General features: G+C 43.0%; 1 pseudogene; it reads left to right on the top strand.

Moving 5' to 3' along the window:
- The first annotated feature begins 11,939 nt into the window (after positions 1-11,939).
- On the top strand, positions 11,940-15,363 carry LOC146507588 (zinc finger BED domain-containing protein 4-like; annotated as a pseudogene).
- Positions 15,364-16,159: the final 796 nt, after the last annotated feature.

Raw genomic sequence — 16,159 nt, forward strand, 5'->3', positions numbered from 1 at the left:
TTGCTGTTAGAAAACTTGCAGACTTCACTATTTACCCCCTCATCTGGGACTCTCCTCAGCTCTTTCTGGGACAGTGGCACAGCTGCCCCTCTGTTGGTCTTCCTTGGTCTCTTGTGTTCTGGGGGCCTCTGGATGTCTGGAGTTTTGATCTCCTCCATACCTGCTTCATGCCCTGGAGGACGGGGCAGTGGCCCCCCACACCCTCTAGCAGATCATTACATGAGGGAACCTTTTAAGAAAACAAGCGCGTCCATGCTCACAGGTGTACACACGGGTGATCACACACACAAACTACACCCTTTTTGGCTCCTACCTCAAAGCACACTGTGCTGTCGATCTTACGTGCTGCACAATAATGTTTAATATTTAGTATTTACTGTCATATTCCCATATATCATTGTGATGTTGTTTATTGTATTACTCTCGTTTTCTTCTGCTTGTTTTCTTTTTTCTTTCTCAACAGGTGATCCAGGTGATCGATATATGTATTTTTTTTTCTTTTTTTTTTTCTGTTTATTCTGTTGGTTTTTGTTTTTTGCCCTTCTCCCCCATCCCTCTTCTCAACTGTTTTTCTTTCCCTCTTTCTTTCTCCCTTTTCTTTCCCCCAGTCAAGTCTGTCCCGTATTCAGCAAGTGAAAATAAAATAAAGAATAAAAGGTGAATCAAATGGACCATTACGGCAAAGCTGGGATGGTCAATTTGGTAAAGAAAATCCGTTGGGCATCTTTCTTCGCCTTTAGACAATAATTCTGATGGCAAAAGAGCCAAACGGGACAGGCAAAAAAAAAAAGAAGAAAAAAAAAAAAAAAGGTTTCCAGTTCCAGCATCATTTTAAAAAGGGCTATGCAAACATGGCCAATAACTTTCATTCTAATGATGTGCAAAATGATTTGGGCACAAAACAAAGTTTGCTGTTAGAAAACTTGCAGACTTCACTATTTACAGTGTAGACCCTCTAAACTAAGTTTGGGGGATGTGATCTTTCAAGAAATGCAGACCAAACTGTTGTTGTTTGTTTACTTACACAGCATGTCTTGTAGAATTAACTGGAGTCACCAGCAACAGCATCGCACAGCCAGAAGACAGGAAAAGATCAGTACAGAAACAACTTCCCCAAACCAAAGCACAAATCAAACAATAAGTAAAACAGGCTGATCTAAAGTATGATTAAAGTTCAGCCTGATTAATATAAATGTCACTGACAGTTGCTAATATATTGGAAAACCAAAATACTTACTGATGTCTTTCTGTCCAACAACAGGAGTGCTGGTCCCGAGCCTCAAAGACAGTAAGAAGCAAGCAGAGGGAGAAAAAGCAGAACCTTTTTCAGAAACCGATTTGATCCTTAATGGCTGTGCAGTCATTGTAACATAAAGTTTGCTTATGTTGTTAAATAAAGTCTATATTTGACATTAATAGATGCTACAGATGTTCAAAAGCTGCCACAAAGCATGAAAAAAAATGGACGTCTCCGAAAACGTCGGAGCATTTTTGCAAATATGTGATGTCTTGATAAATCAAGCAGATATTTGAACTTTACACAGCTGCATTATCGCCTGAAAATATCTTAAAAGTTTATTTTGTGACCCAGAAAAAGTAATACGTTTTTTAGCCGCGCTCCTCCGCCATTGCCGCGCTTACAAGCACGCACAGGCTCCGACAACCAGCGACAAATGCAATCCTCCTTTTCCCCAGACTACCCTTTCTGGGTCACAAAATAACCTTTTAAAATATTTTCAGCCGAGAATGTAGCTGTGTAATGCTGAAATATCTACTTAATTTATAAAAATATCACATATTTGCAAAAGTGCTTCCACGTTTTCGGAGAGCTCTGTTATCCACCAGCGCGATAGCTGACCGGGAGGTCAAGGCTCGATAGAGTCCGCGAGTACAGCTAACTCCTGGCTTATTGTTTTCAACCCCCCTGCAGTCTTTTGCTACTCAGGTTAAACATGATATATATAATTAGTTAGTTAGTTAGTTATGGCTATGGATTGAAAATACCCCCCCACACCCCACCCCTAACGGCTACACCTCCCAAAGAATTTTGTCTGGGCTCTTATCTTACTTTTTTATTTCAAACAATCAACAGAAAATTTCACAGACATAGTTTTATGTAAGGTTTTTAAGGCTGTGGTGTTAATTTTTAAGTAACATGAGCCCAGCGGCAGCAGCAACGCTAGGCTAACACTAACTAGCTAGCAAGATTATAAACCTGGTGCTAAACTAAGAGAAGCCGCAAAATCAGTTTGAATAAGAGTAAACATTTACTCACCAAGTCAGTGTATCAGGTAAAGATTCACAGCAATGATAACAATAATATCCTGAGCCGACGCTTCTCCAGGTTTGCTCAACATATTCCATAACAAATGCACCATGAACATGCGGACTGATCCAAGAGGGAGGAGGACGGTAGTGATGTGGCATTTTCAAAACACATCTTTCATCCTTCCGCACTGAGAAGCAAAACTTCCAGCTTACTTAGTTTTTCTAAGTTAAGACAACTCAAATAAATTGAGTTTATCAGCATTTTTGCATAAAAAGTACTGGTAACTTATTTAAATCGAGTTCTAATAACAAATTGTTAAAAATTGAGTTCAGCCTATTTAATATTTTTAATTAAACACAATATTAAATTTTACAGTGTGGCATTGGCTGCAGTTACGGGCAGCTAATGGGCTAGATATTCCCTATGTTGGCTACCTGGAGCTTGATTGCCAGGTGTTAGGGAGGCAAATACAGAAGCGTGGTGTGTTAGTTGTTAGAGATCCTTTGGAGCCCAGCCCCAAATCAGAAATATGTGGAGTACTTGGCATGAATGTGATCCGCGAGTGTTATAGGGAGCTGTTTTTGGAACATGGCTCTGCTCTTTTTGACCTTCCTTTAGTGCAGGAAGATCCTTGGCAGCAGGCTTTGCAGCGTTGCCATACGGCCCAACTACAGCCTGAAGCACAGGTTAGTGGCCCAGTGAGAGTTCAGGGTAGAAGAAAAATTTGCATCCCCGCAGGCACAATGAAATTTGTACCTACCACATGTCAAAAAGCCCCTTCAGCATACACTGGAACAGTGCTTTTTGAACCACTAGATGCCGGTTTGCCTCATGGTCTCCTTTCTTCTCCAGCTTTGGTCCAAGTGGTCAGTGGCACTGCATTTATCCCAGTTACCAATGTGGGATTAACTGAGGCCATTTTGCCACCTCGCAGTCAGCTTGGTACCTTGTGCCAAGTTGAAATTGTCAGCCAATCGGATGGCTCGACCAGTCTGTTAGAAGATTTGGGAGAGGAGAAATGTGTTATCATGGCAACTCAGAGTGTGGAACCCAACCCTCTGAAAACTGCAGTTGATGCAATTGATCTGTCAGCTCTCACTGTACAGGATCAAGACAGTGTGAGAACCCTTTTGCGTGACTACCAATCTGTTTTCTCTTCTTATGATGGTGATTTAGGGTGTACCAATTTAATTACTCATGAGATCCCACTCTTAGATGAGACTCCAGTCTGCCAGCGGTATCGACGCATTCCACCTTCAGAGTATGAGAGCGTTAAGGCCCATATTCAACACCTGTTGGAGAGTCAGGTGATCAGAGAAAGTTGTAGCCCTTTTGCCTCTCCAATTGTGGTAGTAAGAAAGAAGGACTCTAGTATCAGGCTTTGTGTGGATTTCCGCCTTTTGAACTCAAAGACTAGGAAGGATGCTTTTCCCTTGCCCCGAATTGAGGAGTCCTTGGACGTGTTGTCAGTTGCACGCTGGTTCTCCACCTTGGACTTGGGTAGTGGCTACAATCAAGTCCCTGTTGCTGAGCCAGACAAGAAGAAAACTGCTTTCTGCACTCCTTTCGGGTTATTTGAGTTCAACCGCATGCCGTTTGGCCTCTGTAATGCACCAAGCACCTTTCAGAGATTGATGGAGCGAATGTTTGGTTCCCAGAATCACCAATCCTTATTGTTGTATCTGGATGATGTGATTGTTTTCTCTACCACAGTAGATGAGCATATTCAGCGCCTAGGAGCAGTACTGGAGACCTTGCGGGTACAAAATTTGAAGGCCAAGCTGGAAAAATGTTGTTTTTTGCAGACAGAGGTAAAGTACCTTGGGCATGTGATCTCCAAGGACGGGGTAGCCACGGACCCAGACAAAATATCTGCGGTGTCTAATTGGCAAACTCCTAGCTCTGTTGCTGAATTGAGGTCATTCTTAGGGTTTGCTAGTTACTATCGCCGCTTTGTCCCAGGTTTTGCATCCCTAGCTGCTCCACTCCACCAGCTGGTGACCGAGCTGGCTGGGACTAAGCACAAACGCCCCTCCAAGTGTGCATTGCAGGAAGTTTGGACCGAGCAGTGTGAAAACAGCTTCCAAGAGTTGAAGGCTCGGTTGGTGAATTCCCCCGTGTTGGCTTATGCTATAACCTTTTATTTTGGAGGTTGATGCCAGTCACTGGGGTTTGGGGGCAGTGCTTTCACAACAGTAAGCAGATGGCAAGGTGCGTCCTATAGAATATGCTAGTCGGGGACTAAAGCCCACAGAGCGTAACATGTCCAACTACAGCTCCATGAAACTTGAATTCCTAGCCTTGAAATGGGCTATGACTAAAAAATTTAGAGAATATCTGCTGGGTAACAAGTGTGTTGTCTATACTGACAACAACCCCTTGAGCCATCTGACTACAGCAAAGCTCGGAGCTTTGGAACAGCGCTGGGCTGCTCAGCTCTCTTCTTTTGATTTTTCAATTAAGTACCATCCAGGTTGTACAAATGGCAATGCAGATGCTTTGTCCCGACAGTGTCAGCCATCAGATCAAACTGTGTCTTTAGAAACACTGCTTCCTGGTACTTCACTTCCAGGCTCTTTCGTCCAAACAGTTTTACCACCCCAGCAAGTAATCCAATCTATGATTTCGGTTTTACCCTCTCATTCACTTGCAGACCTTGCTACTTTGCAGAGGGATGACCCCACGATTAGTGGCTTTTTGAAGTTTTGGCGCAGAGGAACTGGCCCTACTCGCCAGGAGAGGAGAGATTTGCCAGCAGCAGAGCTGGAAATGTTGCGCCAGTGGAGGAAACTGGTAGAGAAGGAGGGTGTGCTTTATCAGCAGATTTTTCAGCCAGATGGAGAGAACCCGTGTCCCTCATAGTCTCAAGAATGAGGTTTTACATGGCTTGCATAATGACCATGGTCACCAGGGAATAGACAGGACTGCAGACTTGATACGCAAGAGGTGTTATTGGCCAGGTATGTTGAAAGAGGTTCAGGATTACTGTCAGCAATGTGAACGTTGTGCACAGGCTAAAGCAGTTTACCCCAAACCTAAAACAACCATGGGTCACCTCATGGCTGCGAGGCCCAATCAGATTCTGGCAATTGATTTCTCATTCCTTGAGCCCTCTGTTGATGGCTGTGAAAATGTATTGATTCTTACTGATGTGTTTTCAAAGTTCACTCAGGCCATTTCTACTGAGGACCAAAAGGCAACTACTGTGGCCAGTGTTTTGGTTTATGAGTGGTTTTATCGCTTTGGTGTCCCCCCTAGGATCCACTCTGATCAGGGGAGGAGTTTTGAAGGAGCAGTAGTTCAACAGCTGTGCCAGTTATATGGTGTGGAAAAGACTCGCACCACTCCTTACCACCCACAAGGTAATGGCCAGTGTGAGCGTTTTAATCGGACTCTGCATGATCTGTTGAGAACCCTGCCCCCTGAGCAAAAGCGTAATTGGCCCATGTATTTACAGCAGCTCACCTTTACTTACAATACCACAATCCATCAAACTACGGGTGAGTCACCCTATTTTCTTATGTTTGGCCAACAGCCCCAGCTCCCAATTGACTTCCTGTTAGGCAGAGTGGAGGAACCCACCCAAGGCCCGGTGCACACTTGGGTCCAAGAGCATCAGAAACGTCTAGATGTAGCTTATAAAGGTGTGAGTAACCGCACCAAAGCAGCAGCGACACTGCGTGCAGATCGTCAACCTGCCCCAGCTTCTGATCCCTTGCCATTGCATCACTTAGTGTATTTGAGAGATCATAGCATTCAAGGCCGGAATAAAATCCAAGATTTTTGGGGCTCTACATCATATTGTATTGTCCGTGCCCCTGCTGACGCTGGTCGTGTGTATACAGTGGCCCCACTCCATGATCCAGAACAGAAAAGACAGGTTAATAGACAATTGATTAAGCCGATCCCTGCTGATATCTATGAAACAATAAGGGCAGAGCTCCAGCAACTGCTTGTTGTGTTTGTGTGTGTATGATTATATGGTATCATAATGATACTTCAGGATATTTTATTGTGATGATTTCAGTATTTCAGATGTCAGCCAATGTTACAGTTTTCTAAGAGACATGTCTGTCATGAGTGTGTACTGGGGGCGTGGTAAGTGACCGGAGTTGGAGAGTGAGTTATTCAGGAGAACTCTCCCCGGCATTAACTGCCCTGTTACTGTACCACCTTAATAAACCATGGTGTGCTACTTGAAAGTTACAGTATATATGTTCAGTGCAGACAGATATATAGTGTATATAGTTATAGATAGTTATAGATATACATGCCATCCAAAAATCCACCACAATCCTCATGAACTGGAAAAATAAAAATAATCTTAATTCTAACTAATTTAGAGACATTCTGATCATATTAGTCTTGATACATGACCTGGATGGGGCTTTGGTGGCTCTTGGGTAGTGTTTTTCTGGCGGCTGTGTGCAGCAGGGCTGGTGGAGGGTCTGTGCCAGCAGATGTAGGTTACCGGCCTGGTAGCCTAGCTGCCCCTTGATGGGTCTGGGGTGGGCTTGGGGACTTGGGGTTCTGGGGGTGCTCTGAGTCCGGGTTGGGGCTCTGGCTGGGCCTTGGGTCCTCGTTGATGTGTCACTGGGGTTGTGAGTGGGTGCATGCACGGGGGCCCAGCCTTGGCGAGGGAGGCATGTAGGGGTAACTCTGCTAAATACCCCCTATCTACCTGAGGATGAACTCAACCTGGGTGTCTATTGTCTCATGTGGTATGGGAATTAATTGAATGTTGGGGTGGGTGTAGTTTTCCTGTGCGGTGGGGTTGGGTGGGCTGCCCCAGGCTTTGTGGGGTTTTGCTGCTACTGTGGGCCCTGGGCCTCCTGCCCATGGTGGATCCCAGGGAGTGGGGGTTCCTAATGGGGTCAACTGGGGAGTTGGCTCAAGGGAGAGGGTACTTTGACCTGTTGGGGTGGGGACACTAAAAAGCGTCCAGAGGACAGTCTGTTTATTCAATCTCAACTCTGGTCCCAGTGTCGACCTCTCAGTTTTAAATACATGTAGACCCAAAACTGCCAGCCTCTCTGCTGCTATCTGGCAGGGAGTGCCATGCCCCTCCCATGTTTTAAATGCACTTTAGAACAGCATGCAGCAACACCACATATGAGTGGGCGGAGGGAGGGAGTCTTCACACCCCTCAATTCAATTCAATTCCATTTTATTTATATAGCACCAAATCACAACAACAGTCTCCTCAAAGCTCTTTATATTGTAAGACCCCCACAATAATACATACAGAGAAAAAGCCCAACAATCATATGAGCCCCTATGAGCAAGCACTTTGGCGACAGTGGGAAGGAAAAACTCCCTTTTAAAAGGAAGAAACCTCCGGCAAAACCAGGCTCAGGGAGGGGCGGGGCCATCTGCTGCGACCGGTTAAAAGTCTGTCTGGGTCTTTGGTTGATTAATAGTCTGGTGTGAAAAATTGCTGCCACACCGCCCCTCGGCCTGTGCTTCGAGGTTTCTGGTAGTTAGAGTGACTCCGGGGTGTTGATTCATTTAAACTACCATAATCATCCTGCTGCAACCAGGTTTGTGTAAGGCAGAGTAAATCAATTTGTTGATCAATTATTATTCATGTTCTAACAGAGACTTGAAGGAGAGACACCATATTTAATAATCCACATTTCAGTGTTTTATTCTTTGGTTCAGATGTGGATACTGTATCCCAGATAGCAAAATTCATATGGCCCGGATTTGGCCCACACAATGTACTTACACATGGTCCACATACCACAAAGAATGACGGCCCTTTGGTGGCCCAGAGCTGGTTTGCCAGAGGTGGCCCAGACATGGGCCAGCACAAAGCCAGTTGCAGACACACTGGTGGTCCTGTGCTGGCCCATCTGTGGCTCACCTCTGGCAAACCTGGTCTGGGCCACCAAAGGGCCATCATTCTTTGTGGTATGTGGGCCAAGTGTAAGTTGTGTGCAGCCATGGGTCAGTTGCAGACACACTGCTGGCCCTGTGCTGGCCCAGAACAGTTTCAGCTCTGGCCCCAGATGTCAGCCTAATATGTACCTTAATCAAGCCATGTAATAACAACATGTGCCGGAACATACTAGTACAAAAGTAACATGACGAAACTCTGTTCAGACAGTGAATGGACTGATTCTTAATAGCGCTTTTCTACTCTGCCGGATTACTCAAAGTGCTCTATACAACATGCCACATTCTCCCAACCACACACTTTCTCTAAACTGCGTGCTGCCTAACTACATTAATACACATTCACACTCTTGACATGCAGACTGGAGGAGCCAGGGACCAAACCACTAACCTCCCGATCAGTAGGTGACCTGCTCTACCTCTTGACTACAGCCACTCAGTGGTAAACATGAGTAAACCCTCACTAGGCTCTGAGATAAAGTGTACACTCACAAACCTGTCAAACCTGCATTTGAAACATTGGCTACCATAACATTATAGTACTGCAGCATGGCATTTGGGTCTTCTAACTAAAATAGGAAAATAGGAACATAAATAGTGCCATCATTGCCAGACCTGGCCCACATCTGGTTGACAGACACCCTGCCATCACACCAGTCAGTCAGAACTGCCAGCTTGATGCCAGATTCGGGCTAGACCTGTTTTCTATGAGCCTGGGCCAACCAAAACCAAACCATGATCGGGCCAGATGTGGCATGCCATCACATAAACAGTGCCATCTAGCTACCTAGATCACTTAAATTACACAATTGAAAGCATACGTGTATTGTTTGTGTATTTAAACTAGAGATGGACCGATCCGATATTCAGTATCGGTATCGGTCCGATACTGACGTAAATTACTGGATCGGATATCGGAGAGAAATTTAAAAATTTTATCCGATCCAGTAAATATCACAAAAGCACTTCAAAAACTTGCTAACATGGTATAACCCAGGTCATGACCTTAGCACGTCAGAGCAGTATGTAAGTAAGTAAGTAAGTAAACTTTATTTATATAGCACCTTTCACAGACATATGTCACAAAGTGCTTTACAAGGTAAAAACATAATACAGTCATAAAATACACCATGAAAACCCTGGTCTAATTAAAAGCTTTTTGAAATAAAAATGTCTTTAGCTGCTTTTTGAAGGTCTCCACTGAGTCCAAACCCCGTAGAAATAGGGGAAGTGCATTCCACAATCTGGGTGCAACAGCTTGGAAAGATCGGTCCCCTCGGGTTTTAAAACGAGTGTGGGGGACCACTAAAAGATTTTGGTTTGCTGACCTCAGGTTACGAGTGGAGGTGTGTGTATGAATCAGATCAGCAATGTAGGGGGGTGCCTGTCTCTGTAATGCTCTAAAAGTTAAAACTAGAATTTTAAAATGGAACCTGAATCTGATTGGTAGCCAGTGCAGCGACTTTAACACAGGGGTCATATGAGCACCCTTGTTCGAGCGGGTCAGTAGCCTCGCTGCAGAGTTTTGAACAACCTGTAGGCGGGCTAGCCCTTTCATGTTTAGACAAGTAAACAGGCTGTTACAGTAGTCAAGTCTTGTAGAGATAAAAGCATGTATTATCATCTCGAGTTCACTTGTTGACACGATGGATCTAAGTTTAGAAATGTTCCTCAGGTGAAAAAAGCAGGTTCTTACTGTCTGATTTAGATGTCCCTCCAAAGAAAAAGCTTCATCAAAAATGACACCTAAGTCACCCAGTCGCCGTTTAATATCAGGTATTGCACTGCCTGGTGCAATAATCAAAGTTTCTGTTTTGTCTGGGTTTAGCTGTAAGCAGTTATTGTTCAACCATTGTTTAATGTTGGTTAAACAGTCAATCAGATTGGAGAGCTTATGAGCTTCAGCAGGCTTAGACGAATAATATAGCTGAATATCGTCAGCAAAAAGATGGTAAGATACTTCAGGAAACTGCTGTATTATCTGACTTAAAGGAAGAATGTATATTAAAAACAGAATAGGTCCCAGCACAGAGCCCTGAGGAACTCCACACAACAACTCTGTAGATTCCGACATGATCTGGTTTGCAGACACACTAAAACTCCTTTCAGATATATAAGATGAAAACCAGTCTAAAACAGAGCCAGACATCCCAACCAGGTCTCTCAGTCTGTTTATCAGGATGGTATGGTTGACTGTATCAAAGGCTGAGGTAAGATCTAACAAGACTAGGACTGTGTATTCTCCGGAGTCTGCTGACATCATAATATCATTAGTTACTTTCAGTAGTGCTGTCTCAGTGGAATGCAATTTACGGAACCCAGATTGAAAACGGTCATGGATGTTATATTTCTCCAAGTATGCCGTAAGGTGGACAGCTACTGCCTTCTCAAGGAGTTTTGACATAAATGGGAGTTTGGAGATAGGTCTTAAATTTTGAAGTAGTGTTGGGTCCAGGTTGGGTTTTTTGAGCCTTGGTTCCACAATGGCATGTTTAAAAAAGCTGGGGAACACCCCAGTCTGAAGAGAAACATTAAAAAGGTTCACAACCCAAGGACCAATGGTGTCAAAGGCATTAATAAAAAGCTTAGTGGGGATAATGTCTGAGGGGCTTGAGGATGGCTTCATTTTGTCAACCAGGGCTGCTATTTCCTCATATGTTACAGTTGTAAAAGTTGACCAGGAGTACAAAGGGAGTGCCTGACTCGGAGAACAAGAAAGCTTTGGGGAGATTTTAGCATTGACATCGTTAATCTTATCAACAAAAAATTGGAGGAGTTTATTACTATCTACTTTAGAGTGTACATCTAAAGGTACCACATCTGGGGAGACAATAGCACTAACTTTGTCAAAAAGAAACTTGGGATTTCTCTTGTTTTTTGTTATGAGCCTAGAAAAATATTCAGATCTAACAGTTTTCACTGTGTCATTTAAGGAGAGCATGAGATCTCGAAGATGGAGCCTGTGTACGTCAAGTTTGGTTTTCTTCCATAGTCGTTCTATTTTGCGGCATATTCTCCTTAAGTTTAAGTATGTGTCACGTGATCGAGCGGTTATCGTGTGGGAGAGCTGAGAGCCATCATGTCAGCAGTGTGGACTTATTTCAAACTAAAAGACGAAAAAAGCAAGACTGCCGAATGCAACTTATGCGATGCAAGTGTTTTGCGAGGTGGTAGCAGTTTGGGGAATTTTAACACCACAAACATGATTAAACACTTACAGAAACGCCACGCAAAGGGGGACACGGAATTTAGCCTGGCCTCCAAAGCTAAGCAGAAAAGTGTACCGTATCAACAAACGCTTTTGGAAAATTTTCAGAGACGTGAGAAATTCCCTCCGGAAAGCAATAGAGCGAAGCTGATAATAGTTGAATTTGTTGTGGAAAATGATGGTTTTCGATGCTTAATTGAGCATTTAGAGCCTCGCTACATGCTACCAAACCGGCATTTCATCTTGGAGGAAGCTATCCCAGGCAAGTACAAACAGGTATGCAAGTTCATCTCCGAAAGTTTGAAAATAATTCTCACATTAAGCATGACAACTGATATCTGGAGCTCGGACGTTTGTCCGTTGTCCCTGCTAAGCCTGACTGTACACTGGATAGACTCGAGTTTTACAATGCAAAAAGCAGTGTTGCAGGCCAAAGAGTTTCGTGGTTCACACACAGGAGAGTCCATCGCTGCAGCTATGGAGGAAATGTTAAATGCGTGGAAAATTCCGAAAAATAAAGTCCAGGTTGTTTTGCGAGACAATGCCAGCGATATAAAAAAGGCAATGGACCGGCTAGGTGTTGCAAGTTTGGAATGCTTCCCACACAAGGAGGTAAGCGCATCATCCTCATCTGCATCCGATGTCATCCCTATTGTCTGCGTCCTTAAGCGCGTGCTCTCCCGAGAAAATGAGGCCGACGAAGGAATAAAGAAAATGAAAGGCACTCTTCTCAAAGCGGTTAACAGACGCTTCAGAGGCGTGGAATCCGAGCCACTATACACAGTTGCAACACTGCTGGATCCAAGATATAAAGACAGGTATGTAAGGCTTCACTCATGTTATTTTAACAGATCAACTTGTGTTTTGTGTGTGTGTGTGTAAGTGTGCATTAGAGAGAGTGTGTCAGAAAATGGTGAGGACATTCTAGAGTAGTTGTGATAGACTTGTCATTCAGTCAGGACACCACCATTGCGCATTATAACATGCATTGTCTGATTCAGAGTAGTACAGCAAAGTATGTTGAGGTCTTTATAATGGGCATGGAATAAATAGCAAGAATGAGGAATGATAGTTTAATCACACTGCTGAATGATAAATTTAATGATTGTTTAATATTAAAGTTTGGACTTTTTTTCATTTCAGGTACTTCACAAGTGTAGAAACCTCAAAACAAGCTAAAGATGCTTTGATGGCAGAGGTGAGGAAGATGAAGTTTTTGAGAACTACATTAAACTCCTCAGAGCCAGCAGAGGGGACATCAGCAGCCTTGGAGCCAGCAAAGAAGACTCCACGGGTGGAATCTTCCAGCCAAAGCAGACTTGAAAGTGTTTTTGATGAAATCCTGAAGGAAAACACTCAAGATCCTGTTCCTCAGTTAGCCACGACAAGTACACGCATTGAAGTGCAAACTTACCTTAGTGAGCCAACCATTCAACGCTCAGATAATCCACTGCTGTACTGACAAGTCAACAAACTTAGATTTCCCACTCTGGTTTCTACAGCAGCTAAATTTCTCTGTGCACCTACCACAAGTATTGAGAGCGAGAGACTCTTCAGTACAGCCTCCATTATCATTAATGAAAGGAGAAGCAGGCTGACAGCTGAGAAGGTTGATATGTTGATCTTTCTGAAGAAGAACCTACCTCTCATGTTAGAGTGAAAAAAAAAGTTACAAATGCAATATTACAAGAATGTTGGGGGGGGGGGGGGGGGGGGGGGGGGTTAGGGTTTGGAGAGCAATTGCTTTGTCTGCTAAAATTGCACCTTTTGTCAGTACCAGAGGGGTTTTCAAATTTTCAAAGTTGCACTTTTATTTACTTGAATTTTATTTTAAATACTTGTAGATTTAAAGTTCTGCATAAAGTTGCACTTTTATTTACATGAATGTTATTTTAAATACTTGTAGATTTAAAGTTCTGTATAATGTTGCACTTTTATTTACATGAATGTTATTTTAAATACTTCTAGATTTAAAGTTCTGTATAATGTTGCACTTTTATTTACTTGAATTTTACTTTAAATACTTCGACATTTAAAGTTCTGCATAATGTTGCACTTTTATTTACTTGAATTTTACTTTAAATACTTCGACATTTAAAGTTCTGCATAATGTTGCGTACTTTCAGGATGGATGTTTTGATAGTGGTGACAGCTAAACAGTGCTAAAGTTTAAATAAAGAGATATGCATTGTTGAAGTGAGCAATATTTTGGGTGCAGCCTTTTTCTTGCATGCAAGTATAAAGTATAGCTTTAGTGTGTTGCCTTTTTAAATTTGACTTTGAACTTATACAAAAACAGTTTAAAAAATAGATATATCAGATTGATATCGGTATCGGCAGATATCAAAATTTATGATATCGGTATCGGACATAAAAAAAGTGGTATCGTGCCATCTCTAATTTATACACAAGCACTCATATATATTCAAATAATTTTTAAAAAGTGTTCATTTACCTGTTACTACCACACACCAAATCCAGTCGTTGGTACTTCCTGGCTTGTGTAGCCACTAGGTAACAAAAGCTCAACACTGCGCCCAGCATCCTGGAGCAGTTCTGTTGTGTTTTCTATGTGTTCTAGAGTTTGTACGTCCTTCTGAGTTTGTACGCGTTTTAGAGTTTGTACGTGTTTTGGAGTTTGTACGTGTTTTGGAGTTTGTACGTGTTTTAGAGTTTGTACGTGTTTTGGAGTTTGTATGTGTATTGGAGTTTGTACGTGTTTTGGAGTTTGTACGTTCTTCGGAGTTTGTACATGTATTGGAGTTTGTACGTGCTTCGGAGTTTGTACGTGCTTTGGAGTTTGTACGTGTTTTGGAGTTTGTACGTGCTTCGGAGTTTGTACGTGTTTTGGAGTTTGTACGTGTATTGGAGTTTGTACGTGCTTCGGAGTTTGTACGTGTTTTGGAGTTTGTACGTGTATTGGAGTTTGTACGTGCTTCGGAGTTTGTACGTGTTTTGGAGTTTGTACGTGCTACGGAGTTTGTACGTGTTTTGGAGTTTGTACGTGCTACGGAGTTTGTACATGCTACGGAGTTTGTACGTGTATTGGAGTTTGTACGTGTTTTGGAGTTTGTACGTGCTTCGGAGTTTGTACGTGTATTGGAGTTTGTACGTGCTTCGGAGTTTGTACGTGCTACGGAGTTTGTATGTGTATTGGAGTTTGTACGTGTATTGGAGTTTGTACGTGCTACGGAGTTTGTACGTGTATTGGAGTTTGTACGTGTTTTGGAGTTTGTACGTGTTTTGGAGTTTGTACGTGTATTGGAGTTTGTACGTGTTTTGGAGTTTGTACGTGTATTGGAGTTTGTACGTGTTTTGGAGTTTGTACGTTCTTTGGAGTTTGTATGTGTTTTGGAGTTTGTACGTGTATTGGAGTTTGTACGTGCTTCGGAGTTTGTACGTGCTACGGAGTTTGTATGTGTATTGGAGTTTGTACGCGCTTCGGAGTTTGTACGTGTATTGGAGTTTGTACGTGTTTTGGAGTTTGTACGTGTTTTGGAGTTTGTACGTGTATTGGAGTTTGTACGTGCTTCGGAGTTTGTACGTGTATTGGAGTTTGTACGTGTTTTGGAGTTTGTACGTGTTTTGGAGTTTGCACGTGTATTGGAGTTTGTACGTGCTTCGGAGTTTGTACGTGCTACAGAGTTTGTACATGTTTTGTCACTAGGGGCCACCGTAAATTTACTTTTATTTATTCACTCCACATAAAATGTAATAAATAAATCATATAATAGAAAATCCAACTATTTACATTTCAACTTTTAACTATTTAAAATTTCAGCTTTTTCCTTTTAAACTAATTTAAAGTGAAACAACACAAAACACTGCAAACCACAACACAATTAAATATAAATTAAAATATGCAAAACAAAAGGAAGATGCACATTCTCTGTCATATGGGCCTGCATGAATAAACTTTCTGAATCCTTTATCATCTGCAACTGAAAATAGTTGTGGATGATTACTATACCTTTCTAATGTGACGTTGTTGTCCCTGGCTCTCTTTCTCTCTCTTTCCCTCCTGCTCTGTTCCTGTGCTACTGCGAGTGTAACTACCGCCCCTCCCCCCTCTTCCCAGTGCAAGCACAAGTTGGGGTCTGCCGGGGAACAGCTAGCGGGGCCTACGCTATCTTCGGCTGCACCAGCTACAGGGGCCTGGCTAGCTACGGGTGAATCAAGGGTGCGAAGCCGAGTCTCCAATTCAGTAATCCCGGCCTCCAGAGCTACAAATATGCTACATTTGTTACAAGTATCATTACTGCTAAAGGAGGCCAAGGAGTAACTAAAGATCTGACACAATGAGCAGGAACGTGCAGGAGGGACAGGTGAAGAGGCCATGCTGCTAGTGAGTTGGCTACGAGCTAAGCTAAGCTAGCGATACAGTAGAGAGACAGTGAGTGAATACTTTGGCTATAAATTAGGTAGTGAGTACACAGACAGTGTGCTTTGTATCAAGCACATGAAGATTATACTATGATAAAACTATGATAAACCCCTGTCTCTGTTTGCCATCTGAGGCGTGGGGCTGGGGGTGATGGTGCCTAGACCTGGGTATATAGAGTATATTTGGGGAGTGTGAGTGTGTGTACAGTGTTAATTTCTGTTTGTCTCCATGTTGAGCGAGTGCTGAGTATATGTATATATGTGCATGAGGGTGGGAATGCATGTTTGTGTCTGTGTGTGCCTGTTTGTCTATGTTTATGTGTCAGGTTGGGTCTTAGACTCCACCTCTCTGGGAATCTCAGGCCACACCAGATGTGAGGTTATCTCCCCATATAAATATG

The sequence above is a fragment of the Neolamprologus multifasciatus genome, chromosome 11, assembly GCF_963576455.1.
Source record: "Neolamprologus multifasciatus chromosome 11, fNeoMul1.2, whole genome shotgun sequence".
Lineage (NCBI taxonomy): Eukaryota > Metazoa > Chordata > Actinopteri > Cichliformes > Cichlidae > Neolamprologus > Neolamprologus multifasciatus.